The 12,286-nt window shown below is 40.9% G+C and overlaps 1 non-coding gene across 1 annotated transcript; it reads left to right on the top strand.

Annotated features, from left to right (window-relative positions):
- Positions 1-6,909: 6,909 nt before the first annotated feature.
- Positions 6,910-7,017, top strand: LOC130978161 (small nucleolar RNA R71). The gene has a single exon (XR_009085819.1). It is a non-coding gene; the product is annotated as a small nucleolar RNA R71 (small nucleolar RNA).
- Positions 7,018-12,286: the final 5,269 nt, after the last annotated feature.

The raw sequence follows: 12,286 nt of genomic DNA, 5'->3' as shown, positions 1-12,286 counted from the left end.
CCCGAACCAAGGCCTTTTTATATTGATTAATTACCAACGCTTGTTAGTTAACTGTTCCTCTAATTTTCTAGTTACTTATTTTTCTTGTTCTCAACTTCAAAAATCTCCAGGAAAACCATAACCAATAATTTGCATCTTGTGTCAACTCCTAGGAAATCAACTCGGGATTCTACTCCCGATTATTGAATTTAATTATGACACACTTTTTAACTCTGATTAGTGGAAATTTTGTCGATTAAAACTATACTTGCGACTTTGGTTTGGAAAAAAATATTTTTGGTAATCTTGACCGACATTTATCCGCTCGTCAATCGATAGAATTGGATATTGATATGTAGAGAAAGAGGGGTGATAAGGGTATGGAAGGATTTTGGTTAGAAATTGGGTTGTTTTAGGTTGAGAAACTTTGGTTTGAGAATAAAATTTTGTGAAAATAGAGGTTTAGAAGATTTTGTGAAAATCTAATTTTTGGCCAAACTTTGGCGAGCCATAACTCGGCTTCTAGACCCCCAAATTGATTCAAACTTATTTCATATAAAAATTGGGTTTGTGAAGTTTACGCCATTCAAAGAACGGATGAAAGATGTTTGAGAAAGTTATTGGTGCGCGAAATTGTGAACAATATTTTTTCACAACTCTCATAATCCCCGGTAATGGCTCCAAAAACTTGGTAGCTCAATACCATGGCATTACACAACTTCGCACAACTAACCAGCAAGTGCACTGGGTCGTCCAAGTAATACCTTACGTGAGTAAGGGTCGATCCCACGGAGATTGTTAGCATTGAAGCAAGCTATGGTCATCTTGTAAATCTTAGTCAGGTAAACTCAAATATATATGGTGATGAACGAAAATAACATAAAAGATAAAGATAGTGATACTTATGTAATTCATTGGTAGGAACTTCAGATAAGCGCATGAAGATGCCTTCCCTTCCGTCTCTCTGCTTTCCTACTATCTTCATCCAATCCTTCTTACTCCTTTCCATGGCAAGCTCATGTAGGGTTTCACCATTGTCAGTGGCTACCTCCCATCCTCTCATTGAAAGCGATTGCATATGCCCTGTCACAGTCATAGCGGAATTCATCTGTCGGTTCTCAATCAGGGCGGAATAGAATCCAGTGATTCTTTTGCGTCTGTCACTAACGCCCCGCCCTCAGGAGTTTGAAGCACGTCACAGTCATTCAGTCATTGAATCCTACTCAGAATACCACAGACAAGGTTAGACCTTCCGGATTCTCTTGAATGCTGCCATCAGTTCTTGCCTATACCACGAAGACTCTGATCTCACGGAATGGTTGGCTCGTTTGTCAGGCGAGCACTCGGTTGTCAGGCGATCAACCATGCATCGTGCAATCAGGAATCCAAGAGATATTCACTAAGCCTCAGATGCTTGTAGAACAAGAATGGTTGTCAGTCACCTTGTTCATGAGTGAGAATGGTGATGGGCGTCAATCATCACCTTCATCAAGTTGAAGAACAAGTGATATCTTGGACAAAGAACAAGCGAAATTGAATGGAAGAACAATAGTAATTGCATTAATACTCGAGGTACAGCAGAGCTCCACACCTTAATCTATGGTGTGTAGAGGCTCCACCGTTGAAAATACATAAGAACAAGGTCTAGGCATGGCCGAATGGCCAGCCTCCCAAAGTGATCGAAAGATCTCAAGAAAAAGGTTCCAAAGATCCGATTCTCCTAATACAATAGTAAAAGGTCCTACTTATAGAAAACTAGTAGCCTAAGGTGTACAGAAATGAGTAAATGACATAAAAATCCACTTCCGGGCCCACTTGGTGTGTGCTTGGGCTGAGCAATGAAGCATTTTTCGTGTAGAGACTCTTCTTGGAGTTAAACGCCAGCTTTGGTGCCAGTTTGGGCGTTTAACTCCCATTTGGGTGCCAGTTCCAGCGTTTAACGCTGGGATTTCTTGAGGTGACTTTGAACGCCGGTTTGGGCCATCAAATCTTGGGCAAAGTATGGACTATCATATATTGCTGGAAAGCCCAGGATGTCTACTTTCCAACGCCATTGAGAGCGCGCCAATTGGGCTTCTGTAGCTCCAGAAAATCCACTTCGAGTGCAGGGAGGTCAGAATCCAACAGCATCTGCAGTCCTTTTTGGTCTCTGAATCAGATTTTTGCTCAGGTCCCTCAATTTCAGCCAGAAAATACCTGAAATCACAGAAAAACACACAAACTCATAGTAAAGTCCAGAAAAGTGAATTTTAACTAAAAACTAATAAAAATATACTAAAAACTAACTAGATCATACCAAAAACATACTAAAAACAATGCCAAAAAGTGTACAAATTATCCGCTCATCACAACACCAAACTTAAATTGTTGCTTGTCCCCAAGCAACTGAAAATTAAATAAGATAAAAAGAAGAGAATATGCAATGAACTCCAAAAACATCTATGAAGATCAGTATTAATTAGATGAGCGGGGCTTTTAACTTTTTGCCTCTGAATAGTTTTGGCATCTCACTCTATCCTTTGAAATTCAGAATGATTGGCTTCTTTAGGAACTTAGAATCCAGATAGTGTTAATGATTCTCCTAGTTAAGTATGATGATTCTTGAACACAGCTACCTTATGAGTCTTGGCCGTGGCCCAAAGCACTCTGTCTTCCAGTATTACCACCGGATACATACATGCCACAGACACATAATTGGGTGAACCTTTTCAGATTGTGACTCAGCTTTGCTAAAGTCCCCAATTAGAGGTGTCCAGGGTTCTTAAGCACACTCTTATTGCCTTGGATCACAACTTTATTTCTTTCTTTTTTTTTCTTTTTTTTTTCGTTTGCTTCTTTCTCTCTTTTTTTTTGTATTCACTGCTTTTTCTTGCTTCAAGAATCATTTTTAATGATTTTTCAGATCCTCAGTAATATGTCTCCTTTTTCATCATTCTTTCAAGAGCCAACATTCATGAACCACAAATTCAAAAGACATATGCACTGTTCAAGCATACATTCAGAGAACAGAAGTAATGCCACCACATCAAGATAATTAAACTGTTATAAAATTTAAAATTCATGCAATTCTTTTCCTTTTTCAATTAAGAACAATTTATTTAAGAAAGGTGATGGATTCATAGGACATTCATAACTTTAAGGCATAGACACTAAGACACTAATGATCACAAGACACAAACATGGATAAACATAAGCACTAAAATTCGAAAAACAGAAGAATAAAGAACAAGGAAATCAAGGATCGGGTCCACCTTAGTGATGGCGGCTCTTCCTTCCTCTTGAAGGTCCTATGGAGTGCTTGAGCTCCTCAATGTCTCTTCCTTGTCTTTGTTGCTCCTCCCTCATGATTCTTTGGTCTTCTCTAATTTCATGAAGGATGATGGAGTGTTCTTGATGCTCCACCCTTAGTTGTCCCATGTTGGAACTCAGTTCTCCTAGGGAGGTGTTCAGTTGCTCCCAATAGTTTTGTGGAGGAAAGTGCATCCCTTGAGGTATCTCAGGGATCTCATGATGAGAGGGGTCTCTTGTGTGCTCCATCTTTTTCTTGGTAATGGGCTTATCCTCATCAATGGTGATGTCTCCCTCTATGTCAACTCCAACTGAATAACAGAGGTGACAAATGAGGTGAGGAAAGGCTAACCTTGCTAAGGTAGAGGACTTATCCGCCACCTTGTAGAGTTCTTGGGCTATGACCTCATGAACTTCCACTTTTTCTCCAATCATGATGCTATGGATCATGATAGCCCGGTCTATGGTGACTTCGGACCGGTTGCTAGTGGGAATGATTGAGCGTTGTATGAACTCTAACCATCCTCTAGCCACGGGCTTGAGGTCATGCCTTCTCAATTGAACCGGCTTTCCTCTTGAATCTTGCTTCCATTGTGTGCCCTCTTCACATATGATTGTGAGGACTTGGTCCAACCTTTGATCAAAGTTGACCCTTCTTATATAAGGATGCTCATCTCCTTGCATCATAGGCAAGTTGAACGCCACCCTCACACTCTCCGGACTAAAATCCAAGTATTTCCCCCGAACCATAGTGAGATAATTCTTTGGATTCGGGTTCACACTTTGGTCATGGTTCTTGGTGATCCATGCATTGGCATAGAACTCTTGAACCATCAAGATTCCGACTTGTTGAATGGGGTTGGTAAGAACTTCCCAACCTCTTCTTCGGATCTCATGTCGGATCTCCGGATATTCACCCTTTTTGAGTGAAAAAGGGACCTCGGGGATCACCTTCTTCAAGGCCACAACTTCATAGAAGTGGACTTGATGCACCCTTGAGAGGAATCTATCCATCTCCCATGACTCGGAGGTGGAAGCTTTTGCCTTCCCTTTCCTCTTTCTAGAGGTTTCTCCGGCCTTGGATGCCATAATGGTTATGAAAAAGCAACGCTTTTACCACACCAAACTTAAAACGTTTGCTCGTCCTCGAGCAAAAGAAGAAAGAAGAGAGTAGAAGACGAAGAAATGAAGAAGAGGGAGATGGTGGTGTGTTCGGCCAAAGAGGGGGAGAAGTGGTGTGTAGGTTGTGTGAAAATGAAGGGTTGAAGAAGGGTATATATAGGAGAGAGAGGGGGTAATGGTTCGGCCATTATGGGTGGGTTTGGGAGGGAAAGTGGTTTGAAATTGAAGGGTGAGGTTGGTGGGGTTTTATGAAGGATGGATGTGAGTGGTGAAGAGAAAGATGGGATTTGATAGGTGAAGGGTTTTTGGGGAAGAGGTGTTGAGGTGATTGGTGAATGGGGGAAGAAGAGAGAGAATGGTGGTGGGGTCCTGTGGGGTCCACAGATCCTGTGGTGTCAAGGAAAAGTCATCCCTGCACCAAATGGCATCAAAATTCACGTTTTGAGCCATTTCTGGCGTTAAACGCCGGGCTGGTGCCCATTCCTGGCGTTTAACGCCAGGTTCTAGCCCTTTTCTGGCGTTTAACGCCAGTCTGGTGCCCCTTTCTGGCGTTAAACGCCCAGAATGGTGCCAGACTGGGCGTTAAACGCCCAACTGCTAGGCTTACTGGCGTTTAAACGCCAGCAGCATCTTCCTCCAGGGTGTGCTGTTTTTCTTCCTGTTTTTTCATTCTGTTTTTGCTTTTTTCATTGTTTTTGTGACTTCTTATGATCATCAACCTACAAAAAAGATAAAATAACAAAAGAAAATAGTTAACTATAAAACATTGGGTTGCCTCCTAACAAGCGCTTCTTTAATGTCATTAGCTTGACAGAGGACTCCCATGGAGCCTCAGAAATACTCAGAACCGTGTTGGAACCTCCCAACACCAAACTTAGAGTTTGAATGTGGGGGTTCAACACCAAACTTAGAGTTTGGTTGTGGCCTCCCAACACCAAACTTAGAGTTTGACTGTGGGGGCTCTGCTTGGCTCTGTTTTGAGAGAAGCTCTTCATGCTTCCTCTCCATGATGATAGAGGGATGTCCTTGGGCCTTAAACACCAAGGATTCTTCATTCACTTGAATGATCAACTCTCCTCTATCAACATCAATCACAGCCTTTGCTGTGGCTAGGAAGGGTCTGCCAAGGATGATGGATTCATCCATGCACTTCCCAGTCTCTAGGACAATGAAATCAGTAGGAATGTAATGGTCTTCAACTTTTACCAAAACATTCTCTACAAGTCCATGAGCTTGTTTTCTTGAGTTGTCTGCCATCTCCAATGAGATTCTTGCAGCTTGTACCTCAAAGATCCCTAATTTCTCCATTACAGAGAGGGGCATGAGGTTTACACTTGACCCTAAGTCACACAAGGCCTTCTTGAAGGTCATGGTGCCTATGGTGCAAGGTATAGAAAACTTCCCAGGATCCTGCCTCTTTTGAGGCAGTTTCTGCCTAGACAAGTCATCCAGTTCTTTGGTGAGCAAAGGGGGTTCATCTTCCCAAGTCTCATTTCCAAATAACTTGTCATTTAGCTTCATGATTGCTCCAAGATATTTAGCAACTTGCTCTTCAGTGACATACTCATCCTCTTCAGAGGAAGAATACTCATCAGAGCTCATGAAGGGCAGAAGTAAGTCCAATGGAATCTCTATGGTCTCATTTTGAGCCTCAGATTCCCATGGTTCCTCATTGGGGAACTCAGAGGAGATTGGTGCACGCCCATTGAGGTCTTCCTCAGTGGCGTCCACCTCCTCTCTTTCCTCTCCATATTCGGCCATGTTTATGGCTTTGCACTCTCCTTTTGGATTTTCTTCTGTATTACTTGGGAGAGTACTAGGAGGGAGTTCAGTAACTTTCTTACTCAGCTGACCCACTTGTCCTTCCAAATTCCTAATGGAGGACCTTGTTTCATTCATGAAACTTTGAGTGGTTTTGATTAGATCAGAGACCATTGTTGCTAAGTCAGAGGTATTCTGCTTAGAACTCTCTGTCTGTTGCTGAGAAGATGATGGAAAAGGCTTGTTATTGCCAAGCCTGTTTCTTCCACCATTATTGTTATTGAAACCTTGTTGAGGTCTCTCTTGATTCTTCCATGAGAAATTTGGGTGATTTCTCCATGAAGAATTATAGGTGTTTCCATAGGGTTCTCCTAGGTAATTCACCTCTTCCATTGAAGGGTTCTCAGGATCATAAGCTTCTTCCTCAGATGAAGCTTCCTTAGTACTGCCAGGTGCATTTTGCATTCCAGACAGACTTTGAGAAATCAAATTGACTTGTTGAGTCAATATCTTATTCTGAGCCAGTATGGCATTCAGAGTGTCAATCTCAAGAACTCCTTTCTTCTGACTAGTCCCATTGTTCACAGGATTCCTTTCAGAAGTGTACATGAATTGGTTATTTGCAACCATTTCAATTAGTTCCTGAGCCTCTGTAGGCGTCTTCTTCAGATGAAGAGATCCTCCAGCAGAGCTATCCAAAGACATCTTGGATAGTTCAGAGAGACCATCATAGAAAATACCTATGATGCTCCATTCAGAAAGCATGTCTGAGGGACATCTTCTGATTAATTGTTTGTATCTTTCCCAAGCTTCATAGAGGGATTCTCCATCCTTCTGTCTGAAGGTTTGGACTTCCACTCTAAGCTTACTCCATCTTTGAGGTGGAAAGAACTTTGCCAAGAAGGCATTGACTAGCTTTTCCCAAGAGTCCAGGCTTTCTTTAGGTTGAGAATCCAACCATATTCTAGCTCTGTCTCTTACAGCAAAAGGGAATAGCATCAGTCTATAGACCTCAGGGTCAACCCCATTAGTCTTGACTGTGTCACAGATTTGCAAGAATTCAGCTAAGAACTGATGAGGATCTTCCATTGGAAGTCCATGGAACTTGCAATTCTGTTGCATTAGAGAAACTAATTGAGGCTTAAGCTCAAAGTTGTTTGCTCCAATGGCAGGGATAGAGATGCTTCTCCCATAGAAATCAGGAGTAGGTGCAGTGAAGTCACCCAGCACCTTCCTTGCATTGTTGGCATTGTTGTTGTTTTCGGCTGCCATGTGTTCTTTTCCTTTGAAGAATTCGGTCAGGTCCTCTAAAGAGAGTTGTGCCTTGGCTTCTCTTAGCTTTCGCTTCAAGGTTCTCTCAGGTTTAGGGTCAGCTTCAACAAGAATGCCTTTGTCTCTGCTCCTGCTCATATGAAAGAGAAGAGAAAAAGAAAATGTGGAATCCTCTATGTCACAGTATAGAGATTCCTTGAAGTGTCAGAGGAAAAGAAAAATAGAAGAAAGAAGGTAGAAGAATTCGAACTTGATGAGATAGGGTTCGAATTGTGCATTAAGGAGGAGTAGTACTCCATAAATAGAAGGATGTGGGAAAGAGGGAAGAAGATTTTCGAAAATTAATTAGAAAGATGTTGAAAACATTTTAAAAATTGATTGACAATTTTCGAAAATTGAAAGTGGAAAAGAAATCAAGTGATTTTTGAAGAAGATTTTGAAATTAGAAATCAAAAAGATTTGATTGAAAACTATTTTGAAAAAGATGAGGTTAAGAAGATATGATTGGTTTTAAAAAAAAGATGTGATTGAGAAGATATGATTTGAAAACAATTTTAAAAGATATGTTTTGAAAACACTTTTAAAAGATTTGATTTTGAAAATTAATGACTTGCCTAACAAGAAAAGATATGATTCAAACATAAAACCTTCCTCAACAGAAAAGGCAAAAAATGTTCAATCAAATCATTAATTGTTAGTAAGTATCTTTGAAAAAGGAAAGAAATTGATTTTGAAAACATTTGATTGAAAAGATATGATTTGAAAAAGATTTGATTTTGAAAAACTTTGAAAACTTGAAAAAAAATTGATTTTGAAAACAAAATCTTCCCCCTAGCACCATCCTGGCGTTAAACGCCCAGAATGGTATACATTATGGCGTTTAACGCCCAAAATGCTACCTCTTTGGGCGTTAAACGCCCAACCAGGTGCCCTGGCTGGCGTTTAAACGCCAGTCTGTCTTCTTCACTGGGCATTTTTGAATGCTCAGCTTTTTCTGTATAATTTCTCTGCAGCATGTTCTGAATCTTCAATTCTTTGTATTATTGACTTGAAAAGACACAAATTAAAAATATTTTTGGATTTTTTTAATAATCAAAATGCAACAAGAATCAAATAACAATGCATGCAAGACACCAAACTTAAGATGAGACACTAGACTTAAGCAAGAAACATCAAATATTTTTGGTTTTTATGATTTTTTTTGATTTTTTTTTGTGTTTTTCGAAAATTAAGTGAAAAAAGGTATCAAAATTCTTAATGAGAATCCCAGGAATCAGTGCAATGCTAGTCTAAGACTCCGGTCCAGGAATTAGACATGGCTTCACAGCCAGCCAAGCTTTCAAAGAAAGCTTCGGTCCAAAACACTAGACATGGCCAAAGGCCAGCCAAGCCTTAGCAGATCACTGCTCCAAAAGCAAGATTGATAAAAATCATCAAGCTCTTGTGATGATAAGTTGAAACCTCGATCCAATGAAATTAGACATGGCTTCTCAGCCAGCCAGATTTCAACAAATCATCATGAAACTCTAGAATTCATCTTCAAGAATTCCGAAAAAAAAATACCTAATCTAAGCAACAAGATGAACCGTCAGTTGTCCATACATGAACAATCCCTGGCATTGTTACCAAAAGCTTGCTCAAAACTTGAACAATCCCCGGCAACGGCGCCAAAAACTTGGTGCGCGAAATTGTGAACAATACTTTTTCACAACTCTCATAATCCCCGGTAATGGCTCCAAAAACTTGGTAGCTCAATACCATGGCATTACACAACTTCGCACAACTAACCAGCAAGTGCACTGGGTCGTCCAAGTAATACCTTACGTGAGTAAGGGTCGATCCCACGGAGATTGTTAGCATTGAAGCAAGCTATGGACATCTTGTAAATCTTAGTCAGGTAAACTCAAATATATATGGTGATGAACGAAAATAACATAAAAGATAAAGATAGTGATACTTATGTAATTCATTGGTAGGAACTTCAGATAAGCGCATGAAGATGCCTTCCCTTCCGTCTCTCTGCTTTCCTACTGTCTTCATCCAATCCTTCTTACTCCTTTCCATGGCAAGCTCATGTAGGGTTTCACCATTGTCAGTGGCTACCTCCCATCCTCTCATTGAAAGCGATTGCATATGCCCTGTCACAGTCATAGCGGAATTCATCTGTCGGTTCTCAATCAGGGCGGAATAGAATCCAGTGATTCTTTTGCGTCTGTCACTAACGCCCCGCCCTCAGGAGTTTGAAGCACGTCACAGTCATTCAGTCATTGAATCCTACTCAGAATACCACAGACAAGGTTAGACCTTCCGGATTCTCTTGAATGCTGCCATCAGTTCTTGCCTATACCACGAAGACTCTGATCTCACGGAATGGTTGGCTCGTTTGTCAGGCGAGCACTCGGTTGTCAGGCGATCAACCATGCATCGTGCAATCAGGAATCCAAGAGATATTCACTAAGCCTCAGATGCTTGTAGAACAAGAATGGTTGTCAGTCACCTTGTTCATGAGTGAGAATGGTGATGGGCGTCAATCATCACCTTCATCAAGTTGAAGAACAAGTGATATCTTGGACAAAGAACAAGCGAAATTGAATGGAAGAACAATAGTAATTGCATTAATACTCGAGGTACAGCAGAGCTCCACACCTTAATCTATGGTGTGTAGAGGCTCCACCGTTGAAAATACATAAGAACAAGGTCTAGGCATGGCCGAATGGCCAGCCTCCCAAAGTGATCGAAAGATCTCAAGAAAAAGGTTCCAAAGATCCGATTCTCCTAATACAATAGTAAAAGGTCCTACTTATAGAAAACTAGTAGCCTAAGGTGTACAGAAATGAGTAAATGACATAAAAATCCACTTCCGGGCCCACTTGGTGTGTGCTTGGGCTGAGCAATGAAGCATTTTTCGTGTAGAGACTCTTCTTGGAGTTAAACGCCAGCTTTGGTGCCAGTTTGGGCGTTTAACTCCCATTTGGGTGCCAGTTCCAGCGTTTAACGCTGGGATTTCTTGAGGTGACTTTGAACGCCGGTTTGGGCCATCAAATCTTGGGCAAAGTATGGACTATCATATATTGCTGGAAAGCCCAGGATGTCTACTTTCCAACGCCGTTGAGAGCGCGCCAATTGGGCTTCTGTAGCTCCAGAAAATCCACTTCGAGTGCAGGGAGGTCAGAATCCAACAGCATCTGCAGTCCTTTTTGGTCTCTGAATCAGATTTTTGCTCAGGTCCCTCAATTTCAGCCAGAAAATACCTGAAATCACAGAAAAACACACAAACTCATAGTAAAGTCCAGAAAAGTGAATTTTAACTAAAAACTAATAAAAATATACTAAAAACTAACTAGATCATACCAAAAACATACTAAAAACAATGACAAAAAGTGTACAAATTATCCGCTCATCAGTTATGCACGTCAGAAGTTCGGTATATAAAGCTGAAATTCTGCAGACTTAACCACTTTTGACTGTTCTGCACTGCATGCGCACGTATACCCCTCCATACGCGAAGGGTCATCTCTATCTTGCATGTATGCATACGCGGACATGAGTATGTGTACGCATCATGGGCAAAAAGAGACCTTTGCATATGCGAGCATGGTGCTTGCCTATGCGAGAATGGAAAAACGCACGCCTACGCATACGCGTGGCTCCTGTTTCAGCAAACATGAATTTTGTGTTTTAAAGCTTAATTTTAAACCTCTAAACTTCTATTTTCACCATTTTAACCCTAAATCTTAGTAATAGGTCTAGTAATGAGATGAAGTTAGGAAATAGAGGTTACTTGAAAGTGAAGAAAGGTTTGGTAGGATAAATTGGTGTTGGGAAGGTGTAGAATTGGTGATGATGTATGATTAATGAACTGAGAATGAATGAACATGACGATGGTATGGATGTGTTGCATGTGGGGAAAGTGGTAGGTGCTAATCCACCGATTCATTCTCCCGTATTCCTTATGATTGTGTTTTGGTGGGATGTGAGGAAGGTGGTAGGGCACTAATCCCCTGACGTATTCCCCTCACATTCTTTCTCTCTCTGTCTGCAAGGTGGTAGGGCCCTAATCCGCTGAATGGTAGGCATGGCCTCATTAGGGGAAGGTGGTAGGGCACTAATCCTCCAATTTATTTTTCCCTGGTGTATGCCTCCAGGAAAAGGTGGTAGGGCACTAATCCCCCAATTTTATGCCTCTTGGAGATGCGCAGCTGAGAGATGCTACACGAGTTAGCTACCAGGTGTGTCGGGTCCTGGCAAACAATCGACACATGAGCTCACAGCCAGTAGGAAAGGCATGCATCATGCAAATTTGGTTGCTTTGTTTGAGTGTGCATTGCCTTGACTTGCTTAATTTTTTATTCATGTTAACTGCTAACTACCTACTTGTTATATATGCTTTATGTATCTGCTTGACTTTGTCTGTTTTGTTTGTCTGTGTGACTTTATTGGTGTTTTGGATGATTGTGAAAGCAGAGAAATAGTGAGGATTCGGCTCTTATTTTATTCGGTTGGAAGGTAGTGAAAGTATGAAGGGAATTGGGTTAGAATAGAATCCCATATGATAGTGACCAAGTTATAGATTAGTGAGAACTTAGGTTGGATATGGTAAGAAAAGAAGTTTAAGATGCTTAGAAAATTTATATTATAGTGAATTGTATTTATTTGACACTTTTACCATACTGGGAACCCATGGGTCGGGGGTTCTCATTCCGTGTATATTTTCTATTTTTCAGATGCAAGTCCTGGCGTTCAGCAGTGAGCTGGATTTATATGAATGACGACAGAGTTTATCTGATTCTGTTTTGTGCAGATCTCTCCCCTTATTTTGTAAAACCAATTATGATGTATCTATGTATTCTTTTAAAGCTTACCT

Source organism: Arachis stenosperma, chromosome 4 (assembly GCF_014773155.1).
Source record: "Arachis stenosperma cultivar V10309 chromosome 4, arast.V10309.gnm1.PFL2, whole genome shotgun sequence".
Classification (NCBI taxonomy): Eukaryota; Viridiplantae; Streptophyta; class Magnoliopsida; order Fabales; family Fabaceae; genus Arachis; species Arachis stenosperma.
This window is presented reverse-complemented; position numbering and strand designations above follow the sequence as displayed.